The 24,304-nt window shown below is 31.8% G+C and overlaps 1 long non-coding RNA gene across 1 annotated transcript in view; it reads right to left on the bottom strand.

The window, feature by feature from the left end:
• Positions 1-9,850: 9,850 nt before the first annotated feature.
• The window catches only part of LOC141564873 (uncharacterized), a 58,727-nt gene continuing 44,273 nt past the window's right edge, over positions 9,851-24,304 (bottom strand). Inside the window, exon 2 of the long non-coding RNA XR_012488770.1 lies at positions 9,851-10,118. This is a non-coding gene — a long non-coding RNA (uncharacterized LOC141564873). The remainder of the gene's footprint in view (positions 10,119-24,304) is intronic.

Raw genomic sequence — 24,304 nt, 5'->3', positions numbered from 1 at the left:
ATTTCACTACCTTCCAACCTTATAGCACTTGCCAAAATTCTGTCACCATTATGTCTGTTTATGTCCATTTCTATGCATTTGTCTTTTTTTCATTTTTTAAATACATTGCTTCCAGGTAAAGAAGACATCTTTTTATATATCAATATCCAGTACCAAGCATACTCTCTATGCTTTACTATGAGAATAATCTTTTTTTTTTCTTTTTACAAATAAAATTACAAATCTGTTATGTACAACTTGCTATTCCTTTTAGATACAATAAAGTTTTCATGTTATTATTTTTCCTTTTTCTTTCTCCTCATCTAATCTAGAAATGACTACCATTAGTATGTGTATATAAGATGCTATAATCCTTATGTTTACTCTCTGTAAGATTTTAAACCCTGTTTGCAATTTAACTGATATTGCCTTTGGCTTCCCTATTTGCTTGGCAAGAAGATCTAGTCTTTACTGGATGAAACAGCTTCTATGCTACTCGGTTTTCCTTGTGTTTGGACTCCATATATGATCTACATAGATTGATATTCCTTATGTAATGATTATATTCATTGGTGATATATTTTCCTTTATCCAATTATAATTTTATGGCATTAACAACTTGTTTAAATAGGTCAGTTTATTTTAAATTGCATAACCTATCTGCTTTTGTCTTTCATTTATAGTATTTTCATTTTGCATTGGCTTTTTAATATATATACATATGCAAAATCATTTCATTACATACTTCTATTTGTCAGTTATTTCTCTGAGTACATTTTCCTTCATATGTCCATTGTAGTTAATATAGGCATTTATAATAGTCAAAATTAATTATTTGCTCAAAGTTGTTCTTAAAACAGTATTGCTGTCACCATATACAACATTTTCTTTGTTCTGTTCATTTTACCCTTATTTATTCCTTGAAAATTCAAATTTTCTAAAAGCACCAAGATCATCATTTCTTATAGCATAGGAGTGAATAATGTTATTAATTTTATAGGTAAATTATACTAATTGCATTACTTTTTACCAATTAACATTATTAGTTAATAATAAATATGTGAAAGGGGGAGCGATTTGATAAGACTGAATAAACTCCTAAAAAACATGACACCAGCAATTATTAGTATAATGTATTAGTTAGTTAGTTATTAGTATAATGTACTTAATTTACCACCTCAGTATTGATTCTGAATCACATTCAGTATAGTTATAATCAAATATCTTGAATATAATTGGAAAAGCCATTGAGCCATTCCATAATATTGTATTATACACTTTCTCATCAAATATCCTAAAATGATTGAATTATATCAGAAAGACATGATCATATAACAGCCCAAATTTTTTGAACCCTTATTTGAGGGATTAATTTAAACACAGCTTGCAGCACTTCAGTGTTTGTAAAATAGCTCCCAACTCAGCAAGACTCAAGTTGTAAATGCTTAACAAAGCAAGCTTTCATCTCACTTTTCCCAATTCTGCATTTATTAAAATAATTACTCTTACAAAGCACCTTTTTACAACTCCTTTACTTTGTCTTCTTTTTATTCATTGAATATTCTCACATAAATGAAGTATTAGTTTCTGCATTTTATAGATGAGAAAATGGAGGAAGATAGGATTTAATTGACTTTCCTAGTCAGATATGAGTTCAAGTATTTCTGACTCCAGATCCAGAGTACTTTGTACCAGCTAGTTTCCTGAATTCATGATTTGAATATACAAAGAAACTGATTTGCAAATAACTCCCACATCAGTAATAATTATGTTTAATACATCCTGATATTTTCCTTAATCAAATTATTATATCTCTTGATGTGAGAGATTTGAATAGTTTGCAAAATCTTTGTTCTATCTTATTTCTTACTTTAGAAGCATCTTTTGAAACATATGGATCAGAGTCCCTTACTATGCCTGCCTTGACACTGAAGTCATTGGCTTTCAAAGTGTATTTTGATGATTCTGTGATCTCTTGTGTTTCGTTGGTTTAAAATATGAGCCCCTTTTGAAAGAAAAATAAATTTCCTGCTATTTAAATTTAAGATATTTAATGGTTTATATAATATTATGCAATCAAGATCATTAGAATTGACTTCTCCAAGCTTTCTCTATTTTAATTTCTTAAGAGAAATAAAAAGAAATATAGAAAAAAAAAAAAAAAACTTTGCTTTTTCAGTCATTAGGGAAAATGTCTTCATGTTAGATATTTCTTTACATTTTTGGCTATTTGAGATGTATATAATTCATCTTTGGGGTTTATAGTTTCCCTCAACTTTTGACACTTACAGTTATGGACAGATAAGTAAGTACAATGATAACACTTTGCAATTTTCTCTTAGATATTAGCCTTGTGATCAAGAACCAATTTCTGAATGGAAAGAAAAAGAAATACAGGGACCTAGTAACAAGGTTAACTATTCTATGTGATCATGGCTAAAGAGAAATAAAAGACTTCCTCTTAAGAAGAGAACACCTAAGAAAAAGCTGTCTTGAAAGAACAAAAACAATTCCAGAGAAGGCAGAGGCTGAGAAATTTAGTTTGTTTTTCCCCCCCAAGAGTTAGAAGCCAGATGGGCTCTTTCCCCCGATGAAACTCTAGGCTTGTTCATATTATTATAAGAACAAAACACTAATTCAGATGAACCAATTGAGCACGGTATTTTGGGAAAATGTAGATAATAGTTCTATAAAGATATACAGTATTTATGAGAGCATTTCGTTTAATGGTGTTTAATTTAGTTGGTTGTATACAATGAGGGTAATAATTACATTGGTGCTTAATGTAGTGGGGAGCCACATTACAGCAATCTTATATCAGAAAGAGTGTTGAAACGAATGACTTTATATGCAGTGTAAAGGTAAATGAATATTTTATTGTGCACCCTGGGTGCTTGATAAAAATGGAATTTTTTTGTTATCATTAGTTCAATACCATGGATAATATAATAAGCACTTGTGGGTGTCATGTCACAATTGTCTTTTTTTTTTTCCCCTACGCAGCATGAGATTGAATAAGTGAGGACACAGCTGCTAACAAAAGAAGTGCTTTATATTTATTCATCAATCTCCTCAATTTCATTGCCACTCAGAGTCAGATAAATTAGGAGGGTATTCTAATACCTTAGCGTTCAAGAAGTAATGCTTACAGTGCATCCCAGACTAACAATGTGAAGCTGGAGGAAGGGCTTTCTGAATATTTCCATACTTTTTAAAACTAAACCAACCACTGGGGACCTGACAAAACAAAGTTTAAGTGGTTAATCAATTTTACATGCAAGGAAATTAAAACCAGAGAATTTGTGTAAGTTACAGTCTCCATCTTCTTCTATCCCTTTTCACATAACTAATATTATGTGGTGTGGTACTTTAGAAAGCACCTTATTGTCTCAGGATTACTGGGTTTTAATTCTACCTCAGACACTTATTAGCTGTGTGATTTAGACCACATCACTTAGACTCTCAGAGCTTCTAGATCATCATCTATAAAATGAGAATAATAATAGTATGCTATTATTAAAGATCACAAATCTTAAAATAATATACAAATGTGACTTATAATTATTTAAATAATGAATTATATTTTGGGAAATATACAAAATTTCACACATTGAAATGAGGGCTGTATTCTTCAAAATAGTTATTTTAGATTGTTGTATACTATTTCCAATGATGTTATACATTATGTGTATTTGCTAAATGGCAATCCATTGTAATGTAATAGAAATCTTCATTTTAATTTCTTGGGGTTTCATTTGAGTTTTCAAAATTAATAAAAGTTTATGGAGGCTTTCTAAATTTCAAATCTAAATTTCAAATCTCATATTGAGATTGTGAATTGAGTGATGAAGATTATTGGTGATTGTGATTTAAATGGTGTTACTAATGACAATTAATGTTAAGTTAAATATTTTCAAGTGATTACTTTAATAATAATATTGCCTATCACTGATATTTAATACAATCCTTATTCTGTTACTGAAGATGGAATTCAGGTTTGGGAAAAATAAATTTGTGAACAATCACATTATACATCTTCTTTCAAATATTTCAATAATAAGCAACTTCTCAAGTCCTCCATCTTGGATCATGGGTATAGTATAATTACTATTTTTACCTTTTCATAGTCAGCTTTGCTTTTTAGAATCAGATTATACTCAGCTATGCTCCAGTCTTTCTTTTGAACTACCCCATTTCTGATACTAATCTTAAACACATGGTATATATTTCCATGTAAAAAACATAAATGATTTGTCCTTGTTGAGTCCCTTAAAATTAATCTTTGATGTTAAGTCTTTTTTTTTTAATTTTCTGTTAAATTCAGGTTTGGTTGAGACAAAGTCCTGAAAACCTACAAGTTTATTTAATGTGCATTTTTTTTCATTTAATAACAAGGTTAGTTTTGCTAAATATGACATTTTCAACCATTAGTCTAGTTCTTTTGATTGTCAACATATATCATTCCAGAACTTGTGGTCTTTATTGTAACTGCTGATAAATCCTGTACAGTTCTAATTGTACTCCAACATATTTCAATTATGTTTCTTTCTTTTCTTTTTTTTTCTCTAATTCTCCTTTCTTTGTTCTTTCTTTACTTCCTCCTTTCTTTCTTCCTTTCTTTTCTTTCTTCCTTTCTTTTCTTTTTTCCTTTCTTTCTTTCTTTTCCTCCTTCCTTCCTTCCTTCCTTTATTCTTTCCTTCCTTCCTTTCTTTATTCTTTCCTTCCTTCCTTTTTTTTTAAATTGATTTCTTTCTTTCTCATAAAATTATTTCTTTGATTTGAGGTTTTCTAAATTTGCCAATAATATTCCTATGTATTTTTCAAGTAGGATCTCTTTCAGGTGGTAACTGGTGGATATTTTCTATTTCTACTATCCCCAAATTTAAATTGTCTCTCACTCCAGGGCAATTTTTCAATATTATTTCTTGCATTATTGTGTCAAGGTTCTCTTTTTCAGGCAGTTCAATTATTCTTATGTTTTCTTGCTCTGTTGCTTTTTTAAAAGACATTTCACATTCCTTCTGGTTTATTTTTTTCATTCTTTATATTTTGTTTTGTTATTTGTTGGTTTCATAGCCTCACTGGCTTCCCCTTACCAAATTCTAAATATCAAAGAATTATTTTTTTTTTAACACTCTGGACCTCTTTTTTAACTGGCTAACTTTTTTCATAATCTTCTAGAATCCTCTCCATGTTTTTTTCTAAACCTATCTTTCTGTATACCACTAATTCTGTGGTTTCTTCAGGATCCTTGCTACTATCCCTAGATATTTATTTTTGAACACCAAGATTCTTTTATGCCAAACTTTCAAGTAACTTTTTCATTCCTGCTTTGGAAATCCTGCTTTTTTTAGGCATTTTGATTTAATTGCAGCATAATTATATGACAATAGTTTAGATCTAGGAGCAGCTAGCGCTGTGTAGGCATTTGAGTAGTCTAAATATCATTGAGATATTCCTGAAAGGCCTAGGAAGTATTGAGGGAAAAAGGTTATGTTGACTCCTACAAATATAATAGAGAAATGGATTTTTGCTCATGATGCAATTCATAGAGCATCAGGCCTAAAGTCAAGAAGATTCATCTTCCTGAGTTCAAAACTAGGTCAGATACTAGCTGTCACTAGGCAAGTCACTTAACCCTGTTTGTCTCAGTTCTTTCATCTATAAAAAGAGCTGGAGAAAAAAATGGCAAATTACTCCAATATTTGCCAACAAAATCCCAAATATGGTCAGAGTCAGATATGATTGAAATGACTGAGCAGTGACAATGAAAGATTAGATTTGTAAGTAACTCATAGACCACTGAATCTAAATCCCTGGTTTTACAACTGAGGGACAAAATAGTTAAATGATTTGGCCAAGTTAATATGTATCAGAAGTGGATTTTAAGCCAGATCCTGTGATTCCAAAGGCATAGGTTCTTTACCCTGTTCCACATTATATCCTACCTATTGGTTTTTCAGCCTGATTTCATTCTTCAATGAAGTTAGACTATTTCATTTTATTTTAAGTTATCCTCATTTATAAAGTTACATCTCATCCTAATTTTTTCTACTTTCCTATTAGCCTTGATGATTGATTCAATTTTCTTGCATGTTAGAGGAACAATAGATTACTACAGAGGATTCTTCCCTGATTCTTTTTTTTTTTTTTTTTTTTTTTTTTTTTAAATAAGGGAAAACCTCAGCATAACAAAGTCCAATGGAAATGTCCAGGGATAATGACTTTTGATCAAAATATATGAATTTGGAAAGCGAAGATTGTAGTGTTCTCTGTTGGTTTGGTTTTCTTGGGGTCTCTGAGAACAGCCTTCATTTCAGTTCAGAGTAATCACCACAAGTACAGCCAGGTGTTAAAGTCCAAATCCTTAATTATCTCTTTCAAAGTCTTCTCTCCTTTTCTGGAGCCTAGTAAGCTTTCTTAGAGACCTATCTCTCTCCTTCCTTCCTTGAGCTCCGGCCTGTCTTCTCTGCCCTCTGAATCTCTCTGAATTAATCCTGGTTGAGGCTCCTAGCTTATATGCTCTACACTGAGTATTAACCAATCATTATATCACTAGGAAACCATTATTTGTTATAAGATTAAATCTATCATGCTGAAACATGCTAAATTAGATAACCATTGTCTCTATCAATTCCACTTAGTACCTTGTAAGCATCCTTTGTTTCAGGTTCAGAGTTCTGGCCTATAAGAAAGATTAATACAAACAAAAATAATTTGAAAGGAAGAATTAGGGCCATCTTGAACATAGATGCTTTGTTAAGGAACTTGATGAGAAAAATGAAAAATAAGGTCCTATATTTGTAGACAAAGAGCATCCTCCTTGTCATATTTCCAAATTTTGCCAAAATAGATCCAGGATGATGATTTTTTGTCTAGGGAATCAAATGAAAAAAAAAAAAAGTTATATTCAGACAGAGAAACCTTTGGCTATGTCCTAAGGAACAAGTGATCATTTGGTTCATTTGGTCCCTGGAAGCTAAAGATATGAAAAGTTAGGAGATCAATTCAACAAAGAAGTAACTGCAAAGCATTGCCAAGATGAATCCAGTTTCAAGGATCTAAGGATATCTCTATGACAATACCAAAATACTAATTTTGTCCACCAATCACATATTTTATCACTGAGAAGGGTTCAATTGTCAATCTATTGACTATTTATTTTGCATGGTTGATATTGATAGCTTTTGTCTGAATGGTGAATAGGGAGTGTTGTGCTAATAGAAACTTTAGCTGAGATTTGTATAATTTATTACTCCCAAAACTGCCTTTTGGACATGTGAAAAACAATAAGGGTTTCCATAGTCTGGATCCTTTGAAAGGACTTTAGGGGACTCAAGTTACATTGGGAATTTATTTAGCATTCTATTAGTCCCCTTCAAGAGACAAAAGAATAGTACTTTTCCTTTTCTGTTTCAAACCTCTACTCCATTTTAGTCCACAGTATAAATTTTTGATTCTCATCAGGGGAACATTTCCAGATTTTAACTCACTGACACAACAAAAATGCTATAAGTGCCCCAAACCCAATTTGTCTTCAACCCTTCTCTCTTAGGCTTCCACCTATATTCACTCATTTAACCACATTCGACTTGACAGCTTTAATCACTTTATGTCCTTTGGGCAGTGGTCTTCCAAATCTTGTCATTACAGCTTTAAAATTCCAAAATACCTTAAGCTAAATTTAAAAATTATTCCATTTTCTCTCTTCCCAGAGAAGAGGAAGTGTTTCTTTGCAGTGTAATGGCCTGAATAAGTAGAAACGCATCTGGAAAATGATCATAAGGTTGCTGAAGATCACACAAGCCTTAATTGACATCCACAGAACAAAGTAGACCAAACTATTCTTCATCTATGATCTTCCAACACCAACCTAGTCATCAAAGCCAAATGAAAAAGAGCAATAATACATTTAAATGAAATTAAATTACCTTTTTTATATTAAGAAAGTATAAGTTTGACTTCAAAATGTAAAATCTTTATAATGAAAATGCTAATAAATTTAGGAAGAATAAATGGGTGATTTTCAAAAATGCCTTAAAATGCTATTTTAATGACACACTTATATAAATCATAATATTTTATAGATTTTTTAATATAACATTATTCCTTAAAATGTAAATGAAGAAATATTCATATTTTATCAATATCTTGCCAGTAATATGCCTTGATCAACAGTCAATGAATTTGGCATATTTGTATTTTCTTAAGTTACTAAATTAATCATTGAAAAAGTAATGACAAAAGTAAGCAATTTTCTTGCAAACAAAATATAATCACTTGATTGTAAAATTGAGTGTCAAAAATCAAGATAATATATTTCATGATTTTTTACATAGTCTAAGGTCCTTCAGTATAAAGGCAAAAACCACAATTTTTAATGTTGGAATAATAGAGGATTCTATTTTTGGAAATAAGAAGACTTGAATTCAAATCTTGACTGCCACATACTGTCTTCATGATCATGGATAATTTATGTCATTTCTTAGTATTCTAAGCAACTTTTAAAAACACAGGTTAAGGACAAGTTGCCAATTAGTACCAATGGAGGGAACTTCCATACTAGGATTTTTCTACTCTGGTGAAATCATGGATTTGGATCAGAAAAAAATAAAATAAATGCTTGACCAATACAATAAGTGAAAAAGAAAGAATAACTTTTCCTGCTACTGAAAAGATAACAGATCACTCAACCTTGACCATAATTCTTGGCATTATGTACATCCATGAATCCTGGGAAAATGAATTTATTTCACCCTAGACTCCCAACTATTTTATGCATAAAACATTATTAACATTCTTGGCACAAAGGACTCAAAATCCCCTTTGATATTTGTATTCATAAATTGATAATTAACAAAGTCCTGAACTAAATTAAAAAGGGGCATGCCCTGTAGCAGGGGATCAAATAGTGGATGAATGACCTGGGACTCTCCCTGTAGGCCTGTGATGAAAAGATTCTTTTTTCAGAGCAGGAAAGAAAATTATAAGTGGTACAGAGACTCTATATTCCTGCTTGTATGTTAGCTTTCTAACTCCCTCTACACAAATTTTCAGGTCAACTTTATTAAACCATCCTAAGAACTAATGACAGAGGAAAACTTCCAATGTTTCCTCCTTTTTCTCTCCTAGTACACATAAGTGAACTCCAAGGACTGGAAAAGCTTAGCAGTTCCTTTACATCCCTCAATATATAGTGTAGAACTGAGTTTAAGGTTAATATCCCTTTCATCAACTGACAACATGGTCAGATACCAGAAATTAGAGGAATTTATTTAGTCCTATGACTGCTACCTGGTGCAAAAACTTTGAAGGCCTAAATGTTGCTATCTCTCCCCTGCTGCCATTAGAAAGTTTTAGAGCAGAATGCAATGTAGAGTGAATGATGTTCACTGAATTATAATCTATGACATCCCGTGTAGCTGATGATTATAAGACATTTAGGTAGTCAAGTTTTATCACATTTTCTTCAGTGAATGTCAGTTTACTGTCTTTCGTTATTGCTTATTTGCTTCATTTTGCCTGTAAATAACTTATTAACCACCCACTAGTGCTTCTGTGACTGATTAAATGGTATAAACGTTAGGAAAAACAACATGAATGACATGGAAGCCAAAAAAGATCATTTGAAATGTGGAAAAATTAATGCAGAGGTTTTGTTTATTCTGTATAGAAACAAACAAAACTTTTATAGCTAAATAATGGAAAAAATTAAATACCATATGTAGGAAATTTCTGTTTTCCAAATATTTTTTCTATAGTTATTTGTCACTGGCTTAATTTAGAAAAGTAAAGAATTAAATAAGGGACTATTTCCATCAAGTCTTAGAGCTAACTGAAAAACTGTAGCAGCACAGTTGAAACTAAGTAATGGATGTTACATTATAAGTGCCATGGGAAATGGCTTTATTTGAAGCATTAAAGAATTGATCAAGTAAAAAATGCAGAAACCTCCAAACTCAATTTGTCATTCAGTTATGAGATCCACTCTAATATTTTCTTGAAGATATTGTTTCAGATATTCATTCGGAGATCTGTAATCCTCACTGACATAGGTTAGTAACAGTGTGTTGTAGTAGAAAAGTTGCTTAGGTTTCAAGGTTCCATGAAGGTCAGAGTTCAAGTCCAACTTCTATCACCTGGGGAAAATAAAACCCTTCAGAGTCTCTCAATTTATTCATTTGCAAAATAAATTCTGTAAATAACAATTTAGAGATTCCTAATCTCTAAAATAGAGATTAATTATTATTATATTAAATTATATTATATTATATTAATTAAATTATTATTATATTTAGTTAAAAGATCCTAATCTTTTGAGTACCTATAAGTATTTCCTAATTGTCAAAACAGCATATAAATGTGAGAAATCATTACATGACCTTCTTTAAATAGTTACATTTATTGTTTTTTTCCCACCTCATGCTATGATATGTCTCTCTCTATTCCTTACCCAGGGAGTTAGTTTTTGAAAGAGAGGATATAGAGAGAAGGAAAAAGAAAAAAAAGTTGCAGTTGGCAAAACAAAACAGCACACTAGTGATGGAGTCTGAATACAGATCAAAGCATATCTTATTAAACGTTATTTTTCTTGTGTTTTTTAAAATCTGTGTTTCCTTTTGAAACATGGCTAATTTGGAAATATATTTTGTATGACTGCACATATATGTAATCAACACAACTGCTTGCTGTCTTAGAGAGGGGGAAGAGGAGGCCAGGAAGGAAAGATTGTAAAAAATAGCCAAAGAGAACTCTGAAGAACAAGAGAAAATGTTGATATCAAGTCAGTATGTGATAAGAAGAGAGGATGCAGTAATCACATGGCAGGTGGTGACAATAGAGAATAGAGCACTGGATTGGAGTCAGGAAAATTATGTTCAAATTTGGCTTGTGCATTTAACTCCTATCTCCCTCATTTTCCTTACCTATGAAATGGTGAAATTTAAAAGCACCTACTTCTCAGGCTTGATGAGAAGATAAATGAGATAATATTTGCATTTTGTGAACTTTAAAATGATACGTAAATTGTATTGATGAAAATGATGTGATGATAATGATGATAAGTAGCAGTTGAGAGGCAGACAGCCAGAGTGGACCACTGCTAACTTTGGAGGGTTGGGAAAAATCAAGGAAGACCTCTGGGATGCTGTGGAAAGCTTTGATGTTATTAACCAGTATGTGTCAGAAATGAGACATAATAATTGAAAGAGAATAGGCACAATAGATAGAGCTAGAATGTATAGGTCTGGGCAGCTCATTTTATGGAGGAAATAATGAGTGCTTTTGAGTTTTTGATCTTGAGTGATTAAGGAAGGAAATGACAACTCCATAAGAACAGGGAAATCTAGAGAAGTTTGGAGATAGGAATGGATAGAGAGAATATTCATAAACTGTATTCTCACCCTCATCCTTTGAATATTGAAAGTTTTAATTATTTCAAAATTTTATGCTTATTTTTCAGTGTCTACATTCAAAACATTCTGGCCTTACGAAGCTTTTTTAATGATCTTTGTAGATAGAATAGACTTTAAACTCCCACCTGTTATATAGTGACTGCTTAAACAAAAAGAGAACTGAAAAATGCTATTTAAATGGCAGAAATAGAAAATAACAGTTTTCTATTAAAGAAAAATACCTTCAGTTTCAGACTATAAATGTAGTATTTTGAGACAATTTTGAATTAGAGACAAATGAATAAAATACATAGGCTTTCAAAAACTGGGGGATTTATTTTTAACTCTTTTGTTTTCCTGTCAGAAAACAAAAATATATGAAATAACACCTTTAATCATTGCCTCCCTTTAGCTTTATTTGCTGATTTTTATTTGGATTAGTGTCTTTATCTTTAAAAATGAGTAAGGATGGAGTATAGCCAATATGACAGGGTAGAGGAAGGAAAAGAGACGAGTTCTCCCAAAACTTACTTCCACAAAAAAAAAAAAAAAAAAAAAAAAAAGCTTTTAAAATAACACAACAAATTAAATTGTGCAGAGGCAGAATCAAGAAAAGATCAGTATGAGACATTTTCCCAGTGCAAGATAACTTATGAGTTGGAAGGAGAGATCCATGACACACTGGCAGGGGCTGGCCTGGAACCTAACTGTGGGCCTTGGAGGCAGTGACACATTAACAGTGAATGGGACCAGGTGAAGTTTTCTCAAAAAAGTCTATGAGATGGAGTAGATCAGACCTTAGACCTAAGTCAAATGAAATAGTAGACAAAAGCTCAATTTAAAAAAAAAATCTTTGGGAAATAATGTCATAAGAAAGAACTGGAAGAAATAATTTAAGAATTATTGGACTGCCACCAAAGAAAAGCTAGAGAACATTAAGAAAGATAAAATGGATTACTTTGGTTACATTAAATTAAAATTTTTTTTCTACAAACAAAATCAACAGAAACAACATTAAAAGGGAAGTACAAAACTGGGGAAAAAATCTTTTCAGCCAGGTTTTTTGATAAAGGTCTTATTTCTAAAATATATAAAGAACTGTGTCAAATTTATAAGGGTACAAGTCATTCCCCAATTGATAAATGATCATATGATATGAACAGGCAATTTTTTTTTCAGATACAAAATTAAAGCCATGTATAGCTGTATGAAAAAAAAAATTCTTTTAATCACTATTGATTAGAGAAATGCATAGTAAAACAGCTCTGAGGTATCACCTCACACCTCTCAGGAAAAGATCATGATAAATCTTGGAGGGGATGTAGGAAAATTGGGACACTCATGCATTGTTGGTAGAGTTGTGAAATGATCTGGCCATTTTGGAGAGCAATTTGGAACTATGCCCAAAGGATTATAAAACTTTGCATATCCTTAGACTCAGCAGTGTCATTACTGGGTCTGTATTCCAAGGAAATAATAAAGGAGGGATAAAGAAACACATGTGGAAAAATGTTTCTAGCAGCTCTTTTTGTGGTAGCAAAAAATTGGAAAATAAGTAGATGCCCATCATTTGGGGAATGGCTAATCAAGTTGTGGAATATGAAGATAATGGAGTATTATTGATCTATAAAATATGATGAACAAGCTGATTTTAGAAAGGCCTGAAAAGATTTATATGAAATGATGGTGAATGAAACAAGCAGAACCAAGAATATTTTGTGCACAATAATAGCAAGATTGTGCAATGATCATCGATGAAAAGACTTGGTTCTTATCAGTTGTTCAATGATACAAAGCAATCCCAATAAACTTTGGGCAGAAAATACCATTTGCATCCAGAAAAAGAACTATGGAGTTTGAGTGTAAATTAACACATGCTATGTTCACTTCTTTTTTCTGTTGCCCCCCCCCCCCTTTTTCCCATGGTTTTTCCCTTTTGCTCTGATTTTTCTCTTCCATCATGATTCATAAAATGATGTGTCTTAAAAATAAATAAATTTAATAGTAAAAAAAAATCATTGGATCACCTAAAAGACAATATTTTTAAGAAAAGAGTTTGAATAACATATTTTAAAAATAATATTAATTAATTAAAACCACTCAATATCCTAGAACCAAAAGATAAAATGGAAATTGAAAGAAGGTACCAATCATTTCCTAATGTATATCTCTACATGAAATCTCCCAGGAATATTAGAAGCAAACAACAGAGCTTCAAGATCAAAAAGAAAATATTTCAAACAGTTAGAAAGAATCCATTCAATACTCAATAGAGCCACAGTCAGGATCACATAAGATTTTGCAGTTACCATCTTAAAAAGCAGAGATTTTAGTTAGAATATAATATTCCAGAAGCAAAAGAGATAAGATTACAAGCATGAATTATCTATTCAGAAAAACTCAGCATTATCCTTCAGGAGGAGGAAAAAAAAAAAGATTATTTCATGAAACTTTCAAGCATTTTGATGAGAAGGGATGAATAGAAAATTTGAATTTCAAAAAGAAGACTTAAGAAAAGGTAAATATGAATGAAAAATCAAGTTAAAATTGTTTACTTTCCTAATTGGGAAGATGACATTAGGAAATTTATCATTATTAGGGCAGTTAGAAGTATTCTACATATGCAGAAGGCACAGGAGTATACCAATGTTTTTGAGATGATCTAAAAAAATTATATCCTGGAAGAAGTAAAAAGTAAAGAATGGGACAAATAAGCTCATATTAAAGAGATGTGTAAGGAAAAACTTGCAGTGGGAAGGCAGGAAACATTGTCACCTCAACTGACTCAAAAGTGTGTGTGTGTGTTTGTATGTATGTGTGTATGTGTGTGAACTGAAATTCAGTTGTGAACTGAAATTTATTCTACCCAACAAGAAATAAGATGGAGAAGGGGATAAAGGAAAGAGTAAAGCTAAAAGGGACATTGGATTAAGAAAGACAATTGTCAAAAGTAAAACAGATGAGAGGGTGGAGCCAAGATGGCAAAGTGAAAAGGAAGCTGTTTGAGCTCTCCCAATCTTTCAAAAACCATAAGAATCCAAGCCTATAGACAGAGTTTGACAGAATGAAAGCACTTTCCAGCTCAAGATAGTTTGTAAGGACTTCAAGAAAGGTTAGTCTCACTGGAAATCTATAATATCTAATTTTTCTAAGATTTTACTTATCTTCTTGACATTTTTCTTGCTTATTTTATAGTTAGAGATACTTAGTTTTGCAAGGGAAAAATTGAGATCTCTAACTTCTATAGTTTTACTTTCTATTTCTTCCTGTATTTCATTTAACTTTTTCTCTAAGAACTTAGGTGTTATGATATTTGGTACATATATGTTTTGTATTTTTATTAATCTATTGTCCAGATTACTTTTTAGCAAGAAAAGGGTGTTCAGCACAGTTAAAAAGGACTCAAGAAAGCCAATGATAGGGTCTTAATCCCAGCACATCAGCAACTGAGATTCTCAGTCCTGACTCAGTAGAGAAGATCATTTGGGGCAGCTTCAAGTCCCAGCTCATATCTAGGAAGCCAGGCTGTTTCCTGAAAAGAGCAGGCAAATCTACCTCCTGCAAACACAAGGGGCTCCTGTGCTCAAAGCCAAGGCTCAGAGCTGCACAAGACTTAGCTTGAGATATTCAGGAGCATAGTTTGACTATAAAGTTTAAAAAAAAAAAAAAAAAAAAAAAAAAAGGAAATAACCAAAGAAAAGGAAAGAAAATGAGCAGGAAACAGAAAAGAGCTTTTACCACAGAAAGCTACTGTGGTGGCAGGGCAGACCAAAACACAAACTCAGAGGGACATAATGTCCACAGAAGAAATCTCAAAGAGTGAGATAAATTGGTTTCAAGCCCAAAGAAACTTCTTGGAAGTGCTCATAAGAGATTTTAAAAGTCAAAGAAGAGAGATAGAAGAAAAAAAATGAGAAAGGAAATGAGAGATATGCGTGAGAGAGTCAACAGTGTTCTCAAAAAAATACAATTGGCCAAATGCAAAAAATAAAATAAAACAGACTTTGAGAAGGCACAGGGTAAAAAAGGAAAAAAAAGGATAAAGAGAAAAAAACAGAATGAAAAAAAAATGCTCAGTTAGTAAACATAATAGTGATTGAAAATGGCATTAAATACATTCATAAAATGGAAGTGGAAAGCAGAAAGCATTAGAAACCAGAATCCAACTATATATATATATATATATAAATATATTTTTTTAAACACACTTGAAACAAGAAGACATACACAAATAAGGAATTGGAACTGAAACTTATGTTTCAGCTAAACTTAAAGAAAAAACAACAACAGAAGTATCAATCTGAATTCAGACAAAGCAAGAGCAAAAAAAAAAAAATTAAAAGGGACAAGTAAGAAAACTATATCTTGCTAAAAAGTAATCTGGACAATAGATTAATAAAAATGTAAAACATATATGTACCAAATACCATAACACCTAAGTTCTTAGAGAAAAAGTTAAATGAAATACAGGAAAAAATAGAAAGCAAAACTATAGAAGTTAGAGACCTCAATTTTTCCCTTGCAAAACTAAGTATCTCTAACTATAAAATAAGCAAGAAAAATGTCAAGAAGATAAGTAAAATCTTAGAAAAATTAGATATTATAGATTTCCAGAGAAAACTGAAGTGGAAACAGTACCTTCACAAAAATTGGCCATATGTTAAAGTATTAAAACCTCACAAACAAATGCAGAAAAGCAGACATATTAAATCTATCATTTTTAGATCACAGTGCAATAAAAATTATATTCTATAAAGAGCAATTGAAGCATAGATCAAAAATTAATTGGATATGAAATAATCTAATCATGAGTTGGACAGACTTCAGGAGATAATAAGAATCTAGTATACAATAGTGAATCTGGTCATGAAGTGTCAGACATAATTAAACCAGTAAACAACAACAAATATTCAAATGATTTGGGCAAAGAGCAAATTACAGAAATAATAATTGCATTAAAGATAAGTAAAAACAATGAGAAAAAAAAAACAAACAACATTTTCAGGATGCAGTTAATGTTGTTCAGGACTATTACACCTACCCAAATTGACTTCTCAGGAGTTGCTCCAAATGATGTACAGAAAGAATTCATTAGAATCTCAAGGAGCGGACTATCCTGTCCTGTGGGCCTGAAAGGACAGTAAAGGTGCCCACAGTAGAATAGCCATTCCATTGAGAGTATTCATAGCTTTTATACATTTCAGACAAAGAACCTCCAAAAACCCACCCTCTATATGGTGTGTTTGGTCACATAAGTCTTTATTCCCCTATTTGGTTAGTGGAATGTAGTAGATGTATAACTTTCTCATGAGTGTCCTTCTTTGAACAATAGAATATAGTCCAGACCTTATCTAAAATCACATGCTTTCTCACCAAAGATCCTCTTTTGGACAGTGGAATGTAATCCAGGCCTTAGCTAAAATCACAGCTAAACTGAGGCCTTTAAAGCTTTAGATAACAGTCCCTGATCAATATGTGCTTAATCTTCTAAATTCTTTACCTTTTCCCACACAATGTCCTTAGGGAAAATTTTCTATCTTTAATCAAATTTAAAAATTGGGTATTCAACTAAAAAGAAAAACTAAAAAAGAACAAATTAAAAATGACCAATGACCAATGAAATCAAATGAAACCAATGAAACAGCAAAATATAAATAATGAAAATCAAAGAAAAGATTTAATAAAAATTGAAAATATTAAACAAAGTGTTGTACTAATGAATAAAACTAGGAGTTACTTTTAAGAAAAACCATAAATAAAAGATAAACCATTTGTTAATTTTTTTTTTTTTTTTTAAGACAAAATGGCAGATCGGTTGGTAAAGTTCAAGCTCTCCTGATTTGCTCCATAAATAGAACAAATTTGCATACAGGGAGAACATATACTGGTGAAAAATCAGGAAGACTTGGGACAGAACAGAGATCTGAAAAAAGACTCTGGGCTGGGTATTAATGTGTGTGATGTGCAAACGCCTCCAGGCTAGTTCCACAGGAACATCCAATAGGGAGCCTGGGGCTAGCTGGGTGTGGCTGTAGCCTCTGCAGAAATGGCACAAACTTTTATCTCCCAAAATCTTTGTAGAGTCAGACTCTGAGTCCATCAGGATGAGGCAAACCTCACCTGAGTGGGAATGCCTGCCCAGTTGAGGTGCTGAGAAGCAGCCCTGTGTGAGAAGGTCCAGTGAGTGCAGAAGCAGAGAGGCAGGGAGACTGCTGGCTATGGCACATGCAGAAAAGTGGAGCCCTGGTTAGGGATTCCTGGTCAAGATGAAGGGAAGCTTGAGGCACCATCCCCTACCCCAGGATTAGAGGTGTTTACGCTAATACCTCTTATTTTTTTAAAAATGAACTGGCAAAGAAGAAAGAATCTAACTATTGAAATATATCAGAGAAGACCAGGGTTTATCTTCAGAGGAGGACACTACTATTAAAAAAGCTTTTACCCCAAAGAGTAATTTGAAATGCCTCTCTACCTAGGAAGAATTTATAGAAGAACTCAAAAAAATTTTTTTTTAAATCAAATGTGATTCACTGAATAAAAACAAAAACAAAACAGAACCCATCTAAGAAAAACAAGATTATGAAAAAAAGTTAACCAACTAGAAAAGGGGGTACAGAATCTCAAAGATAAAAGTAATACTTTGAAAATTATAATTGGGCAAAGCCAGTGAAGCTATGAGAGACCAAGAAATAACAAAACAGAAAATAGAAAATAGAACAGATTCTGAAGCATTTGTCATTAAATGATAATGATAAGGCTAACAAGTAGACACTTAGGAAAACTATCAGTTCCACTTATGAAAAAAAGTTATTTGCAGTAAATACTGAATTAAGTTGCATATAGTAAAGTTGAGGGGACAGTGATATATTCAGGTAGACTTCAAGGTTTAGGGCAAAAAAAGAAATTTGTAGAATAGGCTGATGAAATAAATATTTACACAATCCTCCTTTTCCTCATCATGGGATGAATTAAAATATAAGATATTACTTTAGACAAGTTTAAAAGGTCTGGAGTGGAAGATAATTTTCAGTAGTCATTTCTCAGAAGAGCAGAAGAAATAAGAGGAAATAATACTCTATTCTGGGTTATTTTGCATTTGGTCTCCAAACATGGCTCTTTATGACCAGGGTATGACCATAGAGAAAACTGTCCAATGAAAGCTGAATTTAAATCTTAGAGATATTTCCTTTTAAAAACATTCACTTTCCGTCCCCCACCCCTTATTTATTTATTTATTTTTTTGGCTGTATTTCAGATTTCTACCATATTAAATACAGCTTAACCTTCTCAGGGAATAAGTAGCATAATGAAAGGTTTATCTCTCTAAGGAAACAAGAAACAAGCCTATAACCCCATTTTAGGCTGCAATTTAGATATATTTACTTCCAATTATGTTGTTAAGTAATTGTCATTGGAGATATAATTATGTTTTATCACTGATTTATAACAAAATAGGAGCAATTGATATAAATATGTGTTAGAGATATTTAAAATGTATTCATCAATGGCTAGAAGATAAGAAATCCTGCAATTTTTTATATCATACTTTTGGAAATAATAAGAGTAAGAATAAAATTCTTTGGAAACTTTGGAATTTAAGAGACTTTAATTTAACTTTAATAACTAATCCAAAGAATTAAATGTGATATAGATTTGGAACTCTGTCCACACACATACTTTCGGAGGACAATTCCAGGGCTATTATTTGTTTTTATAATCGAGTCTATTAATATTGCACCTATTCAAAAGTCACATGTTTAGTAAAAAAGAACTTTTGATTTGGATTCAGAAAATCTGGATTGATTCTGTGTTTTATGTATTTGGTTGTTGAAAACTCAGTTGAATTTTAATCAATTCATTTCTTTGAACCTTTTCTTAGCTTCTCTACAAAGATAAAATTGAAGCGGATTATATCTAAGAATGATTTAAATTCAATCATTCAAAAATAAGTAGTGGTAAAATGTATGATACGTAATAGCTTTTTTCATATACAAGGTCAATATAGGCTTAGCAAGAATAATTTTTAGTCTAGATATCTTAACTACTCATTTTCTAATCAATATCAAAGAAGCACTCAGAATAACACAGCAACTCATTAATTTTGCAGCCTAAATCTTTAATCCCTTACACTCTTAGGAGATGTTACCAAATCAGTCTAATGGATTCCTAACTTTTTAAATCATAGACATAGACAGCCAAGTACAAAAGGGCATATTGGTACATTCTTAGATCTATATTCTGACTTTTCTTTGTTGCTCTGACAAAAATATTCCAAGTGCCATTTAATCAACAAGTATATTTAAGTACCTACATTATGCCAGGTAAGTCCTAGGTCATTACTGGAGGTTAAAAGAAAGACACATATATAGTCTCTGCTCCAAAGGAGCTCATAATCTAATGGGGGAGAGTACACAGAAACAACTTTGTAAAAACAAGATATATTCAAAATATATTGGAGAGAAGAAGAATCTCAAGGCACTAATATTAAGAGTATAAGAAAAGGCTTATTATAGAAAGCGAAATTTTTGCTGACACTTGAAGAAAACAAGAGAATCCAGGAGGGAAGAGAATCCCAGGCTGACAAGCAGCCTATGAAAATGCTCAAAGTCTGGAAGTGAAATATCTTGTGCAAGAAAGAGCAAACAGGATGTTGTCATTGGATTGTAGAGTGAATATATAGTATGGTGAGGGGGACCCGAATGAAGTGGAATAAAATAATGTAGGAAGACTGGAAATGTAGGATGGATAGTTGTGAAGGGCTTTGAACATCAAATAATAGATGAATATTAACATTTTAAGAATTTTATGTTATCATTTTAAAATGTTAAGCGATTAATAGCTTGAGACTTTCAAAGGAAGACTGATATTCCTTGCATAAATATATAATTCATATAGTCATGGAATTCCTCTATTCAAAGATATTCTATAGCTCCCTATTGTCTTTTGAGTAGTTATCAAACTGCCTGGCATTCCAGAACCTGCCTGTTTGATGCCTTGCTGTATTTTAAGTGTCTTTTCATATATCTGTCCTTTAAGCTGAATGCTATAGTCAAATAGTTCTTATTCCTGCTGTACTTTCCGAAGATGCTTTGCTTCTGTCTGCCTGCATACTCTTTCGTATGAGGCTCTTTGTACTAAAATGTGTTTCCCTGTACCAACCAAGGCTTTTCCCTCTTGCTGAATTTCTATCAATTGGAAGTTTATTTCAAAAGTGGTCTCCTCTGGAACAGTTTTCCTTATCACAAGCAAGAATAATCTTATCCTTTAAAAATTTCATGGTGTATCTTTAAAAGTTGTTCTCTGTGGGCAAAATGAATAGATTTAATACCTTTAGAAATGGAAAATTATGACAGAGGTTATGTTAGTCTGCTTAAGAAAGATATAGAGGCAAAAACTCAAAATGGTGTCAATAGTAATGCAGGACACAATATTGTGTATGCTGGTATACAGAGTAGTTTTAGGAGCTACTAGAATGGTTATGACAGTGTAAAGCAATAGGAAAATAATGTCTCATATCTGCACAATGGCATGGACCAATAGACATAAGTACATCCTAACACTACAACTGCACCTGTGATATAGGTTATGCAATACCAACAGGATATTCTCAATAAAAGTTTAGAAACACATGCCAAAAAACCCTTCAATTATCATTTAATTCTATATATTAAATTTATTTCTGCTTGTATCTTCTCACTATTGTATGTCCATTGACATGACAGCATGTTTCAGAAGTGTAAGAAAAAGGTCTTATCTAAATTTTGCATTTCTCTCCATCTTGGAATCTAGCAAGGTACTTGATTTATGTTTTTTTTTTTTTTTATTAGATAAATTAATTAATTTTGGATATTAAAATGTCCAAATATGTCAGATGTCTGGAGGAATGAATGAATTACTTTTACTAGATAGTAATCAATGCATTTTTACTTATTTCTATTGAAAATTCTTCAATATAATAATCTCTGCCCACTATACTGCCCCCCCTCAAAAAAAAATTTAGACAACTTTATCGGTCTTGATGTGGCTTTTGATGTAATGGATTCAGTATGTTTAAGGCATCCATACATATAACCAAATCCAAGAGTCAAAGAACGTGTTCTATACAAACTCAGCAGCAGGAAAAACACAAAGAGAAAAAGGTCTGCCCCAGTATTTAAATACACACACACACACACACACACACACACACACACACACACACACACACACACAGAGAGAGAGAGATGTGTGAGTATATGTATACTTTCACAGTGCTTCTGAACTTACATTTCATTATATATACTTCTACATGTGAAATATTGAAGAATATGACAATGACTGGGTAATGATGGCACATTAATATAGGGATTTTGTTAAGCTTTATCAATCCAAATGATGAGTCATTTCTTTAATCTCAGAAAGAGAATTTGGAATGAAAGGATTTTACTTTAATCATTTTTTCCCATATGTGTTTAGATGGAATCAATCCATTAATTATTTATTATTTTTCATGCTACCATGTTTTAAAACCCGAATTGTATCTGATTGCAGTTAGATATAACAAGAACATAGATCTCTACCTTTAAAAAACTGTTTCAAATAGATTGAGGGTAAATTTCAGAATCTAGACTTGGAAAGCACTAAAGCTAGTCAACAAATTCTGACACATAAAAACAGATTTCTACTATTGGACTTACTATATAAAGCCTTTTATTTTTATATGTAAAGTACTTTCTTTTTCTATTTCTGAGTCAGAATATATAGCACTTTGGAGGTTTTAAGATATTTCTCAAATAAGGCTTTAATTAAAAAAAAAATCTTTGCCTATCAGGTCCATGTTTAAATGGCTGTCCACTTTGACATCACTTTTACTGAAAATAATGTGTCTCAATAGCACTTCTATTATTCAGTCTACTGTGAGTAGAAATCACTTTAGTTTGAGAAGAATTATTCATTTTTACTCTTTTGTGGAACACCAGGAAAAATGTAAAGGCATTGTCACATTTCATTTTCAGGTAAACCTGTATTCATCTGAGATTAACTAGTTACCACTATTCAGTTTCATCTAAGATTTCCATTTTTTAACTGTAGAACAATGCCAACTTTTATTTCAGAATGAATCATTTGTGGCTCTTTGACTTTTTATGCCTCATGGATTTCTAATGAATGTCCAAATTGTATTTGCATTACACAATATACAATCGTTTACAAGTGGCAAGGTTTCTCTTTTAGAAAGAAAGCTATGTGGTAGCCTATGGATTGAGAGGGAATGTCTCCCTGGGTTATTTATGAAGAAGTAAGTGATTAGGTGGTGTCCTCTTAAAGTATTTATGCCTGAAGATCCTTATCTTGTCTCTTATGAAACACACTTTTATGCTTAATGCAAAGGAAAGACTGCTATGAAAACTCTAACTCCTTATTCCTGTTTCATGTATGGAGATTTTATCTAGCATCTGAATCTGGATTCTTCATATATTGATGAAACCTAATACTGCAAGGAGAGGATGAGATTGCCAGTTAGAATCCATGGAAATGATTGTGCATAAATAATACAAGGATAGAATTCAGTTTGTTCTCATGAGACAGTCATAGCTAATGTGGAAATGCAAAAGTAATATAGATCTGGGTTCAAATTCTGCTTCCAGATGTATAACTATGCACAAGTCATTTATCCTTGCCTCAATCTGTTACCCAGTGATAATAATATAGATATGGTGATAATATAAGCAGTATGGACATAATGGAGTGACTCTGAAGCTGAAATGAGATGGAAGGTAAAGGACACTTTACAGATATTACAGTGCTATATAAATGTCAACTTTTATTAAATGCTTGTCATAAAGACATATGCAATGAGTGCTCAGGGAAGGTACTGAATATGAAAAGTAAATGTTAATAATTTGTACAAGATAAAGATAATAAGGAAGGAGAATCAGGACAGTAAAATATAGGGATTACACTTCTATAGATATTATTTAGAGTGTTGGTTTATGTTAAATATCTACATACACACACGCACACATCTAGGATTGGAACTTCTGAGTTCTTTGTATAGAAGAATATAATGAAAGAAATATTTTATTAACATAACTTTTATTCATATAACTATAATTTCTTATTGAATTTCCCAGAAAATCTTTCTTTTATTCCCAGTGCCTGACAAATATTAGGTACATAATAAAAGTTTATTTTTTAAAGACTGACTAAAAACAATGACACATGATAAAATAATCAACATATTGGTTGTTCCTGGTGTTTTCATCATTTTACATCTGTATTCTATCATGTGTCAGAATATTTATTGAAGCTACCATTATTCATTATGCCAATTAGAGTTTTGATATTAGGAAAAAAAAAACATTTTTCCATTTGTTTAATTGAAGCTTTCAATATTAAAATCAAGATTGCTTTCAGTGATTATTTTAATAGATCTAACTTGTTTACATGATCTGCCAGGATATATCTTGCTTATTACTGGAGAGTAGCAGATAGATACTATACATGAAGAATTTCCATACAATCTCAGTATTTTGTTGCTGCTTCTTCTAGAGTCTCTCCCTAAATCTAAGTCATTATTCTGAATCTATTTGGAAGAATTCAGTGAAATATTTTTATTTTTATAGGAAGGGTGCGTTTTAAAATATTTTGCAAAATGGGGAGGGAATTTACCTTTCAGTGCAAAAATGACTTTTCTTTTAAGTTATGTAGGTAACTTCATTTTCCTTGAGATTATTCTCTATTTTTGTGGAGGAGGAAGACTTGATGTTTCCTATTTCACTGACTCATGCCTCTTTAATTTTCTGGGTCTCTCATCTGTCCCAGGGGGCCAGAATGTGGAATGGCTGACATTTTTTCATGGCTTTTTCTACTTCAAAGTGATACAAACTCTGGCATATTCTCATGCCTGCTCTTTTTCTCACATAGCCTACCGGTAACATAACAAAATCAAACCA

This window comes from Sminthopsis crassicaudata, chromosome 3, assembly GCF_048593235.1.
Source record: "Sminthopsis crassicaudata isolate SCR6 chromosome 3, ASM4859323v1, whole genome shotgun sequence".
NCBI classification, from domain to species: Eukaryota; Metazoa; Chordata; class Mammalia; order Dasyuromorphia; family Dasyuridae; genus Sminthopsis; species Sminthopsis crassicaudata.
The sequence above is the reverse complement of the archived record's forward strand: the minus strand, read 5'-3'. Positions and strand labels throughout refer to the sequence as shown.